The sequence below is a fragment of the Sinocyclocheilus rhinocerous genome, unplaced genomic scaffold, assembly GCF_001515625.1.
Source record: "Sinocyclocheilus rhinocerous isolate Xijiao unplaced genomic scaffold, SAMN03320098_v1.1 scaffold5418, whole genome shotgun sequence".
Lineage (NCBI taxonomy): Eukaryota > Metazoa > Chordata > Actinopteri > Cypriniformes > Cyprinidae > Sinocyclocheilus > Sinocyclocheilus rhinocerous.
Window position 1 is genome coordinate 26294 of NW_015665894.1, and position 14034 is coordinate 40327.

Here is a 14034-nt window from a genome sequence, read left to right on the forward strand (position 1 = left end):
TGTGTGTGTGTGTGTGTGTGTGTGTTCATACCAGTCGTGTGAAATCTGTCCCTCATGCGACAGTAAAGTTCCCACCGCCGCATCCACAGATCTACGTTCTTCTGCGCGTCTGTCTGTGACTGAAGCTCCGCCTTCACTCTCAGCAGAAGCTCCGCCCTCCACTCCTCCAGCTTCTGCTCAGCCAATGACACCAGCTCGTCCAGCTTCAGCGACCAATCAGAGGTCGAGCTCACTGCGGGGGGACGGCGAGAGGCATTTATACTTCATCAACCCACTGAAGTATGAAATCTGATGTAGATTTTTTTTTTTTACTAAATTACATTTGATTTTTTTCACAAATTCCATGATTGGTGTTTTCTGGATTCTGTTTTAATGGCTTCATTTTAATAATCAAAATGTCTAATCAACTAAATTCATAAAACTTTAACAACTTGACCATCATAGGAAAATTTTATTTTATTTTAATAATCAGAAAACATGTCTAATCAACTTATTTATTAAATTTAAAACTAATTTAAAACTATTTAAAACATTAAAATGTCATAGAAATTATTATTAATTATAATTTATGAAATCATTTCATTATAATTTATTACATTTACAATTATGAATCAATTGAATTTAAAGAAATTAATTCTAATAATAATTAAATGTTGATTACACTCACAATTTATAAAATAATTTATTAAATTAAATCTGGTTTTTCACAAATCAAAAAGTATGTCTAATTAATTGAATTCATAAAACATTAACTTTTATTAATTTATTATTATTGATGATCATTTATGATATGCTGTAATTCATTATATATACTTTAATATATATTACATTTACAATTTATTACATAATTCATATTTTTATACAATACGGTCCTATGAAGTCTATTTTTTCCCTTAAATCTTTCCAAATTCTCTGTTGTCTGCTTTCATTTTTCTGGATTCTGTGTTTATGTGGTTGTGATTTAATACAAAAACTTATCAGCAAAAGTAGTGGTAATCAAATGAATTCCTAGAACGTAATTATTAAGATTCGTTGTACAGCCCTACTTAAAATTAAGAAGCCAAACTTTGCTGTGACATTCCCTGTTATACAGTAAATTCTGGGTTTATTCTGCATCACGTTGATCATGTGTGTGTGTGTGTGTGTGTCTGTCTCTGATGTTAGTGTGTGTTACTCACAGGTGGGGTTATGTTTGGCTCCGGCCTTCACCAGCACCTGCAGCAGTGGTGCATTATGGGTAAGAGCGGCCACGTCCAGCGGCACCAGGCCGAGTTCACTGACGCCGTTCACCTGTCCTTCTGTAACTCGCTCTCTGGATAACAGATGCTGGACTGCGAGTGCGTCTTCATTCTCCAGCGCATCCCACAGACACAAGTACTAAACACAAACACACACACTCATGTAGACAGCAGGACATTCACTCTCTCTCTCTCTATATATATATATGTGATGTGATCTAGGAAAACCCAACACATGGTGAAATTTTCCTTCTTTAGGTTGAACGTAACAAAAGTTATGGCTATCTGAAGTTGGCTGCTAGCTATGATTTTCCGGAATGGAATTTTGAGGAAAAACGGGTTTAGAGTGAGACGGGTTTCACTTTCACTTCACGGGTTTAACGATCGCTATCTGTCAGGAGCGCTATACTGCATCATTACACAAACAGACTAACGTTACCCTGAAGAGGACAGTTTTCCGTTGTTTGTCATGATGGGCATAGTCTCTGAACTTTTTATCACCCCTTGTATGTTTAGATAGCACCAATAGTGTACCTTGTAGTTTACATTTAGAAAAGCGAGCGCAGCGCACCTGTGCATAGGCTATAACAGACTGTCATCGGACTCCTCCTCTTTAGTAACTTCATCATCCGATCCTTCATCTCTGGATGTGAAATAGTCCATTATAACATCTTTTAGGGCACTGATATCACCAAGATTGAGCAGACCGAGACCAGCAAGATCGTCAAAGTGAGCAGCTTCAGACTGTTGTTTTCTTGCGCTCCGCCATCTCATGATATTAAAAAATAAATACATTTAAAAACCTTTGCGTGCCGTAGTTTACACAGGACTGGCGGGAATTGTGCATTGATACACCTTTCCTTTATCATATATGTTACATGTTTTATTTTGATAGGTTAACTGTTTTTGTGGTGTTAAGAGAAAGCACCTCCGCAGCGTGTTCTTAACGTGAGAGAAAAACACAGTCTTTTCTGCTTGCTGCAATAAATAGCTATTTTTCTGCACTAAACAAGTGAATTTTTCCAAGATATTTACAGAGATGATAGACAAGATGTTATAGAATAATAATTGAATGAAACCCTAATTTTGACAAAAAAAATTGACATTCGACCTATTTTTCGAATTTCCTGAAAACGTCCCAGCGCAACATCCTACGGGGTTTCCCAGATCGCATCACATACATATATACAGTATATGCAGTGCTGGGGAAAGTTTATAAGAAAAGTTAAATGAATACGCCTCAGGCTGAAGGAAATGTAAATTCACGTCTGTACAGTAGAGGGCGCAGCGCAAACAAATCGCATGAAGAATATGACGCAGGAGGAGAAAGTTCAACACTATTTAGCATTAACTAAAATCAAACACAAATGTGTAATTTTTGATTATTAGTAAGGTTGAATTGGATCATCGAAGGTCAGTAGCAAAGACATTGGTTAATAAAATGGGATTAAATACATAAATTATATTTGTCTTATTTAACATTTAATTATTGCAGGTTTGTATAATATTCTGAGTTTGCATTTGACTGTTTTTATTCATTTTGAGGAATACTGAATCTGTTTTTGTGCAGGTGAGATGAGTAAACACATGTTCATATTTAGTCTAGAACTACAGTAAGATCATGTTCACACACAACGCTCTGCACTTACTTGGCAAGTAAAAATAAATTATTTAGCTATTGATTAAATTGTGTGTGTTATTAAATCAAATTAGATTTGCTGATGCAGATTTTTTTTTTAATATTAAGATGTATTTAGGATTTAATTAGGGATTTAAAACATACAGAACATTTCTTTAAATCATAGGATTATTCAGATGTTCAAAAACACACCGTCATTCTCGATTGTGTAGCTGGCCCTTCGCTCTAACAGCTGGATTTCTAAGGCAAGTTTCCGTTTCTCTATCTCAAGCTTCTCCTTTTCTACCCTTAACTTCTCTGTCTCCATCTCCACTCTCTTAATGTCTTTCTCCAGTAACACAGCCTGAAGATCCGGTTCCCTTGTCCTTCGAGGAGGTAACGCTGTCGTGTTTTTTGGAGCTGTCCGCGGTGCTAAAGGCGGATTGGGATTATCTGCAAAAGTTTAATGCATTATTAAAATATGAATTGCTTCAGAAATTTGTGTAGGTTACGCCGTACACAGTGTAAACAGGTCTATAGTCTATAACTATTTATTAGCCCACTATTTTAATGTTACCTTCATAACTGGTGTCTGATGAATCATTTGAAATGGAAGAAAAACTTGCGTCTTCTTCAGCTTCAACTTGCTTTTCTTCCGTTACATCCATGTTGCTGGCACTAGTGTCATAGCCTTTTAGGCCAGTAAAAGCTGGCGAGTCGTCTCCAAACACATCCATTATAATAGTGCTGTAGGGTGAGATTTTAGGAGGGGGTCCCCCACCCGTTGGGTTTTTTTTGAGCAGACTAGAGTCTCTCCTGGCTGCTTGAAGAAGATCTTTCCATTTTTTTTTTACTTCCTCGTCTGTCCGGTTTCCTAATCCACCCTCAGCTTCATTTACTGCCACTGTTATCTTTTGCCAGATGTCTTGTTTTTTCTTATTTGTTACTGAATTGTTTTGTTTGCATACTAAAATATGCATATACCTACTGAAGAGTTCAATAATTTTTTTTGTTTCACAATCTGAGTAATTTAATTTTCTTCTTTTCGGTTCAGCGGCCATTTTTAATTTATTCATTGGAGCCGGTAATTTCAAGTTGTAACCATAGTAACGCGAATGGCGTCGTGTCCGCGCGGACGCGCACAGTCTACGCTAAAGCTTAGCTGCGCCTAGTCGTAGTTTTAGATGGTGCAACAGGTGTAAATATTCATCGGAAAGCTGGACGAAACTAAGTCCAACGTAGAGTTTACACCCAACCTTTTTACGTCCAGCTGGTGCAACCGGCCCCGTGGTCTAGAACTACAGTAAGATCATGTTCACACACAACGCTCTGCACTTACTTCTGATTTCTCTCAACATGGCAACACCAGAGCTGTCAGTCAATACATGGAAACAAAGTAACTGGAGTTACTTATTTGAAAAAGTAACTCAGATATTTCCTTCTAAATGAAAAAGTAATGCGTTACTTTACTAGTTACTTAAAAAAAGTAATCTGATTACGTAACTCACGTTACTTGTAATGCATTACCCCCAACACTGAGTATATGTGTGTGTGTGTGTGTGTGTATTTTTTACCTCAGCTGGTCCTCTGCTCAGCCGCCTCCTCCAATCAGAAGGCTCCCCCTCACTGTGGGAAGCCCCGCCCCTCAGTTTGAGTGACAGGCTCCTGTAGATGCGTTTGGGTGAGACGGGGCCGAGGGAACGCCTCCTTTGGGGCGGAGCCATCACAACATCACTACTGACAGAACATAAGATCCCTCATCATCATCATCATCAGGTGATCACACAAACACACAGCCTGCATCCCAATGTGCATACAATCCATCCTAAATTCTATGTGATATTAGTCATTTTCAATACTATCAAGGGCAGATAGGGTGGATAGTATGCACATTGGGACGCAGGGACAGTTCTTCACAGAGGAACTGCTGCACTTTCTCACAAGTGTCTGATTAAATGTGCATCTGATTATTTCTGCAAACATCACGATGATTCTCATCTTCCCCTTTAATTCACACGCTTCCTGCTTTATATAGCCTACAGTTAAACATAGTATTTCCTCATCACATCTAATACAAACACACCATATACTACTTACTGAAACTAAACAATAGGACTGGCATCACACACCCACACACACATACCATCATCATTAAAATGAGTTTGTAATGAGATTTGAGTGATTTTAACTGTTTATTTTCATTTTCTCAGGAGTTAAATGTGAATGATATTATAAAGCCAAACGTTCCGTTGACACGCTTTATAAAGAATGTTGTTTAGGCTACATGAGAACATTACTTTAAAACTACAGTATTTGTGGCTTTTTCGACAGAATAAAGGTTTATTTGAACGTCGATCAAAGTTGTATATGGTATTCCGCCCTATTGCGGTTATTCACATAAACAACGAATGAACCGACTAACCACATAGTAGGAAAACACGACTGTACATTTATTTATTTATCTATCAGATTGTATTATTTATCAGAGTTTTGGATAAAATATCATAATCCGGAATGAGATGAAGAGTTTTACCGTTAGAAACGAGCGCAGATTCTCCGTCAATCTCCTCCGATGTTCCCTCGAGTCGCGCAGAATATCATCAAGATAAACTTGGCGTTATAAATCACAGTCTAATTTTTATCGAAACGCATCTATTCCCGTCATTAAGATTGAACTCTATTAATAACGCGGATGGAGAAGATGTGCTCGCTTGCGCGAGCTAACTCCCTCGGTGTCTCACCGCGCGCACGCAAAGGATGTGTGTTTACTTTATCTTGCACACGCAACTAGGGCATACGACTATGGCTAGGCTACTAAGAGACTTTTATTTATAGTTAGGATTAAATTAATTTGGTTAATTCAACAACAACAACAACAAAAACTACAGAGTAAACCGCTTAATAAGCGCTCATTATGCTATTCCACAATCTGCTCAGACGTGACATGTTTTTTTTTGTTTTTTTTGCAGGTTGTCATTTCCATGAAGGTGGCGTGGGATCTCGCAGCCGCCCAAGCGGAATATTTTACTGTTCTTTCTTTCTTTCTTTCTTTCTTTCTTTACTTTAAAGCACTTTCAACACAACTCCCGGTTGATCAATAGTGCTGTACAATAGGCTACAACTAAAATTAGACAAATTTGAAAACACAATATAAGAAAGCACAAGATACAATTATTATAGCTAGATAAAAGCTATTGAAAATGGTTGTTTTTAAGCAGATAGGCTACTTAAAAATTGGTAAAGAGGATGCAGTTCTAACAGAAATTGGTAATTTGTTCCATAGATCAGCAACAACGAAGACTCAATCACTTCTGCAGTGGAACCTCATTCTAGGAACAGAGAGGAGACCAAGATTATTGGATTAGGGACCTATTTGGTTTGTGAATGGAGATTGCTTTTGAAAAGATATGATGGTGCTTGATTATGTAGAGTTTTAAAAACAAAAGTTAAAGTTTTAAAAACAATTCTAAATTTGATTGGTAACCAGTTTAGCGAAATAATGGGCGCAATGTGTTTGAACCTCTGTCTGCCTGTCAGCATCCGTGCAGTAGCGTTTTGAACTATCTGTAGACGCATTACAGAGGACTGGCTTATGCCATTGTTTAGTGAATTGCAGTAGTTTAAATAAGACAAAATAAACAAGTGAATATTTTGTTCAAACTGTTTTACAGAGAGTAGCGATTACTGGTTAATCTGTAGATCTAGACTAGTGAGAGAAAGGTTAAGACTAGTTTGGGTTAGCCTGATCTCTTTTGTTAAAGTGTAACTGTAAGACTCCTGTTGTCATCTGGGGAGGTGTTTTGTCTCTCTTGTCTCAAGTGTTTGTCATCATGACTGTGTTAAACGTTCACTGCGGTTTCTGCAGACAAGTCGTCTCATCTCATCTCATCTCATCTCCCACCACACAGGCTAAAAACGACAATAGACTTTGTCTCCCACACACACTCAAACCCACAGAGATTCTAGTGCCCACACACACTCCTCCAACTGCATTGTTTCTACTGAAATTGTTTCTTATTTCACTTCTTTGGACAGGAGCAATGGCGCTTTGGAGCTTTGTGAATAATTAAATAATTAATTAAACAACCTTTGACCTGCCCCACTGCGCAAAGACACGTCCAAACGACGTCTTTTGTACGTCGTTTTTGAACGTCCAATTTTGGTCCCCTGAAGGTGCAGACTGTGACGCCAGATGACGTCTTTTTTCCAATGTCTACCGAACGTCCGGTATTGACGTCCACAGGACCACTGTATAAGGGCTAATTGTAGGCCAAATGTGGTGGTTGTGGACGTCTTTTCTACATCAAACTTAAACTCATTTTAGACCATTTTAGACGTCTAAATAGCGGACCTAGTTTGCACGTCGTGTAGACGTGCAGAATTGGTCTTGGACCGACGGACGCAATATAGACATAATCTGCACGTCCGTCAGACGTCTAATGTTTAGTGGGGCGGTAGCAACAGGAAATGGAACAACAGTCCCATGGGCCAGACACGTCTAGGCCTATTTATGAAGCCACATACAGCACTCATGATGAGAAATGGCTTGTTAAAACACGAACAGGAAGTGGTTTTACTGCTGAGCAGTTAGCGGCCATGTGCGTCGCAAGCTGCAGTTGCTATAGAGATAAAACAGTGACCGCCGCTGCTAAACCACACTAAACTAACCGTCTGAAACGTACAAAAACCCTGTCAGAACGGGTCACTTGTTTCTCTCACAGCTAATGCATGATGGCTGTCATAATCATAAATGTCATTCTAAATACACACAATATTATGAATACTTTGAGAATATCTGAATAATTTGACAAAAGTATAAGAATGTTCTATGAAAGTGACATTTACCTTGATTTTTTTCCTTCACACAGTTCTTCACCAACTCTGATAAACAAGGTTGCAAACATTAACTACAAACTTGCTTAATAGTGAAAAGAAGAAAAAAAAAGCAATTTTAAGAGAAAATCATTGTTGCCATTATGTATTAATAACATCTTACAGTATGTGAGAAGTTAATTTCAGAAATTGTTAGCACCTTTTATGAAAAATTATACCAGTTTGAGTTTAATAATGATATTTGTAAATCGTTTAAAGGGGTCATATGATGCTATTTTAAAGATAATTATTTTGTGTTTATTTATTCCATTGATAAAATATCAATATAATATATTTATGCCTTTTTTATATGTGTCTTGAAAGTTAACCGTATTCATCCAGACCCCTAAATATCAAATAACTGGAACCTGTTTTTTTTGTTGTTTTTTTTTCCCATAAAGCTTCACAGTTCGTCCCCTTGGAATTATAAGGTTCTATCTACATTCCAAGTAGTTTTGAGATATTGAGCTTCAAAATGTTTGCATTCCATTCGACTGTGTAAATAGAACCTTTTTTGTTTTTTAAATAAAAAGTCCCAAAATGTACACAACATTAAAAAATCTATCACATGATGTTAATAAGAATATGTGAATAACTTAATTTTGACAAAAATGTTAGATAGAACCTTATAATTCCAAGGGGATGAGTTATTTCTTGAATACAATTTCTTTTTGTAAACAAACCGCTTAATTAGTTCACTTATTATCCCAGTTTTTGTCTTATTTACTGCAGTCAGTATGACTGGGATGATATGGTTTCATGTTTGCCTAATGTCTTATGTCTGTTATCCTTCACACTTTTTTCTTATGCACTTGAGCTAGCATTTCTGCTTTCTAACTTGCCACTGCTGTTCTTTCTCCATTGCTAAGTTTCTTTTGTATTCCTCCCATGTCCCTTATTGTACCCCATACTAATGCGTTTCTTCTGCAAATGATTTACAAATTCTGCAGTGATTTTTGCATGTATTATTACTCTTATATCTGCTTGTAGCGAATCAGCTCATGGGGAAATATGAATAATTAATCATAACTAGTTATAATTAATTACAGATATTTAGATCCGCTGTAGCGTGTGTTTGATTGGTCCAGACGCTACAGCTTTTTAAATATAAAATATACGTTTACAATGATTGTCTCCTCCTAAATTTTCTTATTCCTAGTGTTAATTGCTTGACTAAATACATTTGTCCACTGTGGCTACTTTCTTTCTTTTTGATTCAATTCTTTTATGAGTAACTTCTTCAGTGGTACTATTTAAGGTGTTACATATCTTATTAATCTATCCCGATTTCTTCGATAAAGTTTTTTATTCCTGCAACTTTATATCACTTGCATACATTTTCATCTGTACATCTTTTCATCTGATTTCTGATCAATTTATGAGTCATTGAATGGTGATCACTACCTATTGCATCTTTAACATTTCCTCTACCATCTTTCTATTATTATAAGTATTATTCCTTACCCATATTGTATTAAGTGCATTAAAATCACCACACCATATTGTTTTCAGATAGCTCTTTCTCATTACCATTTCTAAAATCTTGAAATCCACGGTAAGATTTAGTCTGTTTAAAAGTACCTCAACCTTGAGTTTCTTATTTCTTCTATTCTGACATCTTCAACACAGTTTTTTCCCCCAGTGCTTTAGTATATTTAATTTAAGATATGAACTCCACTTTGTTGCTGTATTTTATACTTGTCCTAGCTCTTTCTTTTGTTCGCCCCAGCTTAAGACAATCACTCTGATATTTTTGTATTTTGTGCTTTTATGGCCTCCTTGCGTGCTAAACATCCCCCAGATCCAGCATTTTGCTGACCTCCACAATTACACCATTTTTGGACTGTATTTCAATTCACATTTCCAATATTCATAGTTTCCAACACATACACAGCACCGTTTGCCTCCACACTGCAGTATATTTCAACATCCAGCACATATGGTCTTACACTATAGCTGACAAACCCAGGCATTCAATCTTCATTAAATTATAGCGTCACTGATAGACTATCCATTTTCTCTCCTGCAGTCTCTTGGCAGTCACCTTTGCTTCTTGAATGCAGGTTGTTTATTTTTATTTTTTATTTTAGAAATGACTCTTCTCATCCATATTTTTAGGTATTGTGCATGTAACTGAACTTAAGCCTCATGCAACATTTGAACTGCTTTAAAGTGTGTGTGTGTGTGTGTGAGTCATTGACGTATAAGAATTTTCAACAGGCCAATTTTAAAATACAAAAAAATAATATCTATTGTAATTTTATATTTATTTATATACTTTGTTAATTGCACTTCTGGTTAGATGCTAACTGCATTTCATTGGCTCTGTACTTGTACTCTGCACACTGACAATACAATTGAATCTAATCTAAATTGTTCAAACATTAAGAACATTGTGTACACAAATTCATATAAAAATTAAATGATTTTAGTGTTTTTTCATCTAGATGAATTGGCTGTAGCCTTAAAAAAATGTCATGTGGTGTGACCATGATTTATATTAAAATTAATGTATTTCCTTAACATGTTTAACATTTTTTCTCAGTAATTTTTATTTCTCAGCAGTTCTCAGTAATTAAAGTGTTTAGAAAGAAAGCATTTGCATTTCCTTTGAGTTTAAAAAAAAAATAATTTTCTCATATTTTTGTTCTATAATTTCAGAGTTGCCTTCTTAAATGTAGCAGAATTATTTTTCCTGTAAATTGCATAAAACTGATAAAAATGTTTTTAAAAAGACCATTTACTTAAGCATACTGTAGCAGTGATTCATATTGCAATTCACAGAAATTAGATATATAATTTTTAATTTAAAACAGTTATTGCTATTATTGGTCACACCGCATGAGTGGTCACTCCAAATGACACAAAGACCTTATATCATTAAAAATCGATTTAAAGAGACGTGTGAAAATTGCAGTACATGGCATTAACTGCAGGAATTTCTTTAGCCTCAGTTATTTCTGAATTTTGGCCAATCTTGCTTGCTCAATTGACCCTTCGCCGGGAGTTTGATTAATAGGCGATCTGACCAATTATAACGCCAAATCCGTAATTTTTATCTGACAAACAAACCAGACAGGAGAGTAGATTAACGTCATAATTATACTAAAATAAAGTATTTAATGTAAATAAACCATCAATTGAATATAAAAGCACAAAAACTGCCAATCTGGGACATATCTACAATGGAGAACACTCTGCAGTGGTTGCACCACATGATATTTTGGTCGAAGATATTTTCAAATTCAGTCCAAATTTACAAGCACAGAATTGACCATCTAAACAAAACAAGCTAGCTTTCCACAAAAGGTCACTATGAAATTTATAATAAAAATAAATACTTGTAGAAATAACTTTAATATTAATTTTTTAGGTCATACCACATGATATCCAAATGTGGTAACTACATATCAGTCTTTAAAATTATTATTATTATTATTTTTTTTTTTTTCAAATTAGAAATTTTGCATTTAAACCAATTTTTTACTCAAAAAATGCAACTGGACAGAAAACGAGTGGGTAACATAGGAGAAAAGAAGAGGGGAAAAAATAAATTATAAAATAAAAAGAGATAAGCCAAATGGAAATAATGATAATGAATAAAAAAAAAAAAAATGAATTACAGGGAGACAGAGAGAGGAAACCCGACCTAGCTGAGACTGGGTTTCACCGGCTGTCTGTGTCTCTGACGCCTCTGTCCTGGTATCGTTGGTGACGACACGCGGCGCAGCATCAGCAATTGGGCACCGGGTGAGGACTCAACCATGCCTCTGACTGAACCATGCCGCTGACACAGAAGGCCACTTTGGTCAAGTACTCTGTTCGGGGTTCCGTGTGCAACGGAACCAACCATTTGGAGTTGGGGGCCTCGAGCCAGCGGTCTCCAATGACCTGGGGAAATCCAGTGACGGCCGTGACAGCTGGTCGTTGAACCACCCTCACCTGAGAGCTGCCCAGTTGTGCTAAAGGTCTTCGCTGTTTGAGTGGTCAGCACTGTGGTACAAAGGGGAGGAGGGGCCACTGGTTCTCACCTGAGATACCTTCATTCACCATTAGGCCTATTAAAGGAAACCCTGTCCCGTTTACTTATTATAAGCCCCACAGAAGGTTAGGTATCCCCTGGTCTATTAACCCTTTCGGTGGTGAGTTTAAAATATTCTAGCGGTCCCCCCAGAGGGAGTTGTTTTTAAGGCGACCGTTATTTTAGAACATTTCCCCTTGTTTCCATGGCGACGCGTCATGCTTGTCACGTGACACACCGCGGCCACAATAACACTGTATGACAGATGGATCGCTTTTATTTTGTTTTTCCTTTTTTATTTAAAATATTCACAAACTTGCATACCACATCATGAACAATCTGATATTCCGATTCACAAATATGTGTAAATGAGTGTGTTCTGTCGTTTAAAACCCTTTCTAAATTATCTTCTTTCGTGATCTGTAACGTGAGATGGGTGCCGCCATGTTTGTTCGTGCTGCAGTTCAGAGAGTCCTTTCAGTCGGATTTACAGCACGTTAATTCATCAATTTCTCCCGAAATACAAGTAATAAGTGGCCAGTGAACTGGGAGAAGAATAGAGTGAACTTTATAGTTACTTACACTATGTGTATCTGATATGAATAAAACATCAGCAAATTAAATTTTAATGGATTGTTATTGTTGCTTCTATAGACATATGTGTGTATTTTACGAACTCTAAATGTATTGTTTTACTTGTACTTATGTGTATTTAAATGTCTGAAACCTAAAATTAACATTATGTGGTTAAAAACACTGCATAGTTGTGATAATATGACAAGCGCAGTGCACTTCTCTCTCTGGCTCAGCGCCAGCTAAAGCGTGAAAGCACAGTTTGAATTTGGCAGTTGTGTGACGTCACCGAACGTTCTAAATCCCATATGTGGGACCGTACTCCCAGGGGCACGGAAATAAAAATCCCATATGTGGGACCTTACCACACAAAGGGTTAAGTATTTGGCCCATCTCTTCTCTTTTAGCCATACCATCTCCATAGGCGGTACGACTCAACAGCACCCCCTACTCTGTAGACCCTGTTATATCTGTAGGCCTGCTCTCTCCTCTCTCTCTGTGTGTTTTGATTTGTTGGTTAGATTGTTTTACATTTTATTCTGTTTTGTTTTGTGATCCCTCGCAGAATCTTTTTTTCCTCCCACCCCTAGTTGCTAATACAACTCATTGTGTTTCTTCTTAGATATTTACATTTATTTACATTTATTTCATTCACTTTATTCCTTAACATGTATTTGCTTCTGTGCTCATTTCTCCAGCAGATCCACCTTCCTTCATTCGTCCTTTTGTGTTTTTTCTGCATGATGATCTCACTTTCTCAGCTTGGTTTTCTGCTTGCCTTTCAGACATCTCTGCCTGGATGGAGCATCATGAAGTTGGAGTTGCTTGTAATCCCTGCAGACCCGTCAGTCGACCAAACATCACTAACAGCAACCAGGACAGCAAGGAGCCTGGGGATTTGTGTTTGACCAACTGAGATTTACCATCCACAGTTAAACAACAGTCTGGTTATGTAGGTTTGGGCTTGACAAACATCAGAAGGATCAGAGCATTGACAGTGAAGTTTAGGTTTTGATGCTGGCTCTTAGGGCTGCCACTGAAATTTAGTTATATGTATAAACACGCTTTTATATTTTATACACAATGTTATCGTAAATTTGTAATCAAAGTTTAGAATTAATTCTCAACACATAGAGACTTTTTTACCTTGATGTCATACTGTAGAGACTGTGTCTGTTCCCCTAACTAGCAAATACAAAAAACAACCAGACCAATTTAAGGGTACAAATTTAATTGATGTTCAAGAAATAAAAAAACAGATGTAATACGGATAAACAAATGATAACTCTTAGCTTAATGAATATTAGATCCCTTTCTACAAAAGTGCTTTTTGTAAATGATATGATTACTGATCAAAACCTAGATGTGCTCTGTTTGACGGAAACCTGGTTAAAACCAGATGATTACATTACTTTAATCTAGTCTACCCCCCCTTTAAAATCTTGACACCTTGACAGCCATCGGCACAAGACCACGAGAACCAGACAAGTTCTCTGCTCAATCTGATTTGTTTTGCAACCTGGAATTAAAGGGGTCATATGATGCGATTTCAATTTTTCCTCTCTTTTTGGAGTGTTACAAGCTCTTGGTGCATAAAGAAGGTCTGTAAAGTTGCAAAGACTAAAGTCTCAAAACCAAAGAGATATTCTTTATAAAAGTTAAGAGTTAACCATGCCTACCTAAAACGGCTCGTTCTAACACGCCCCCACATA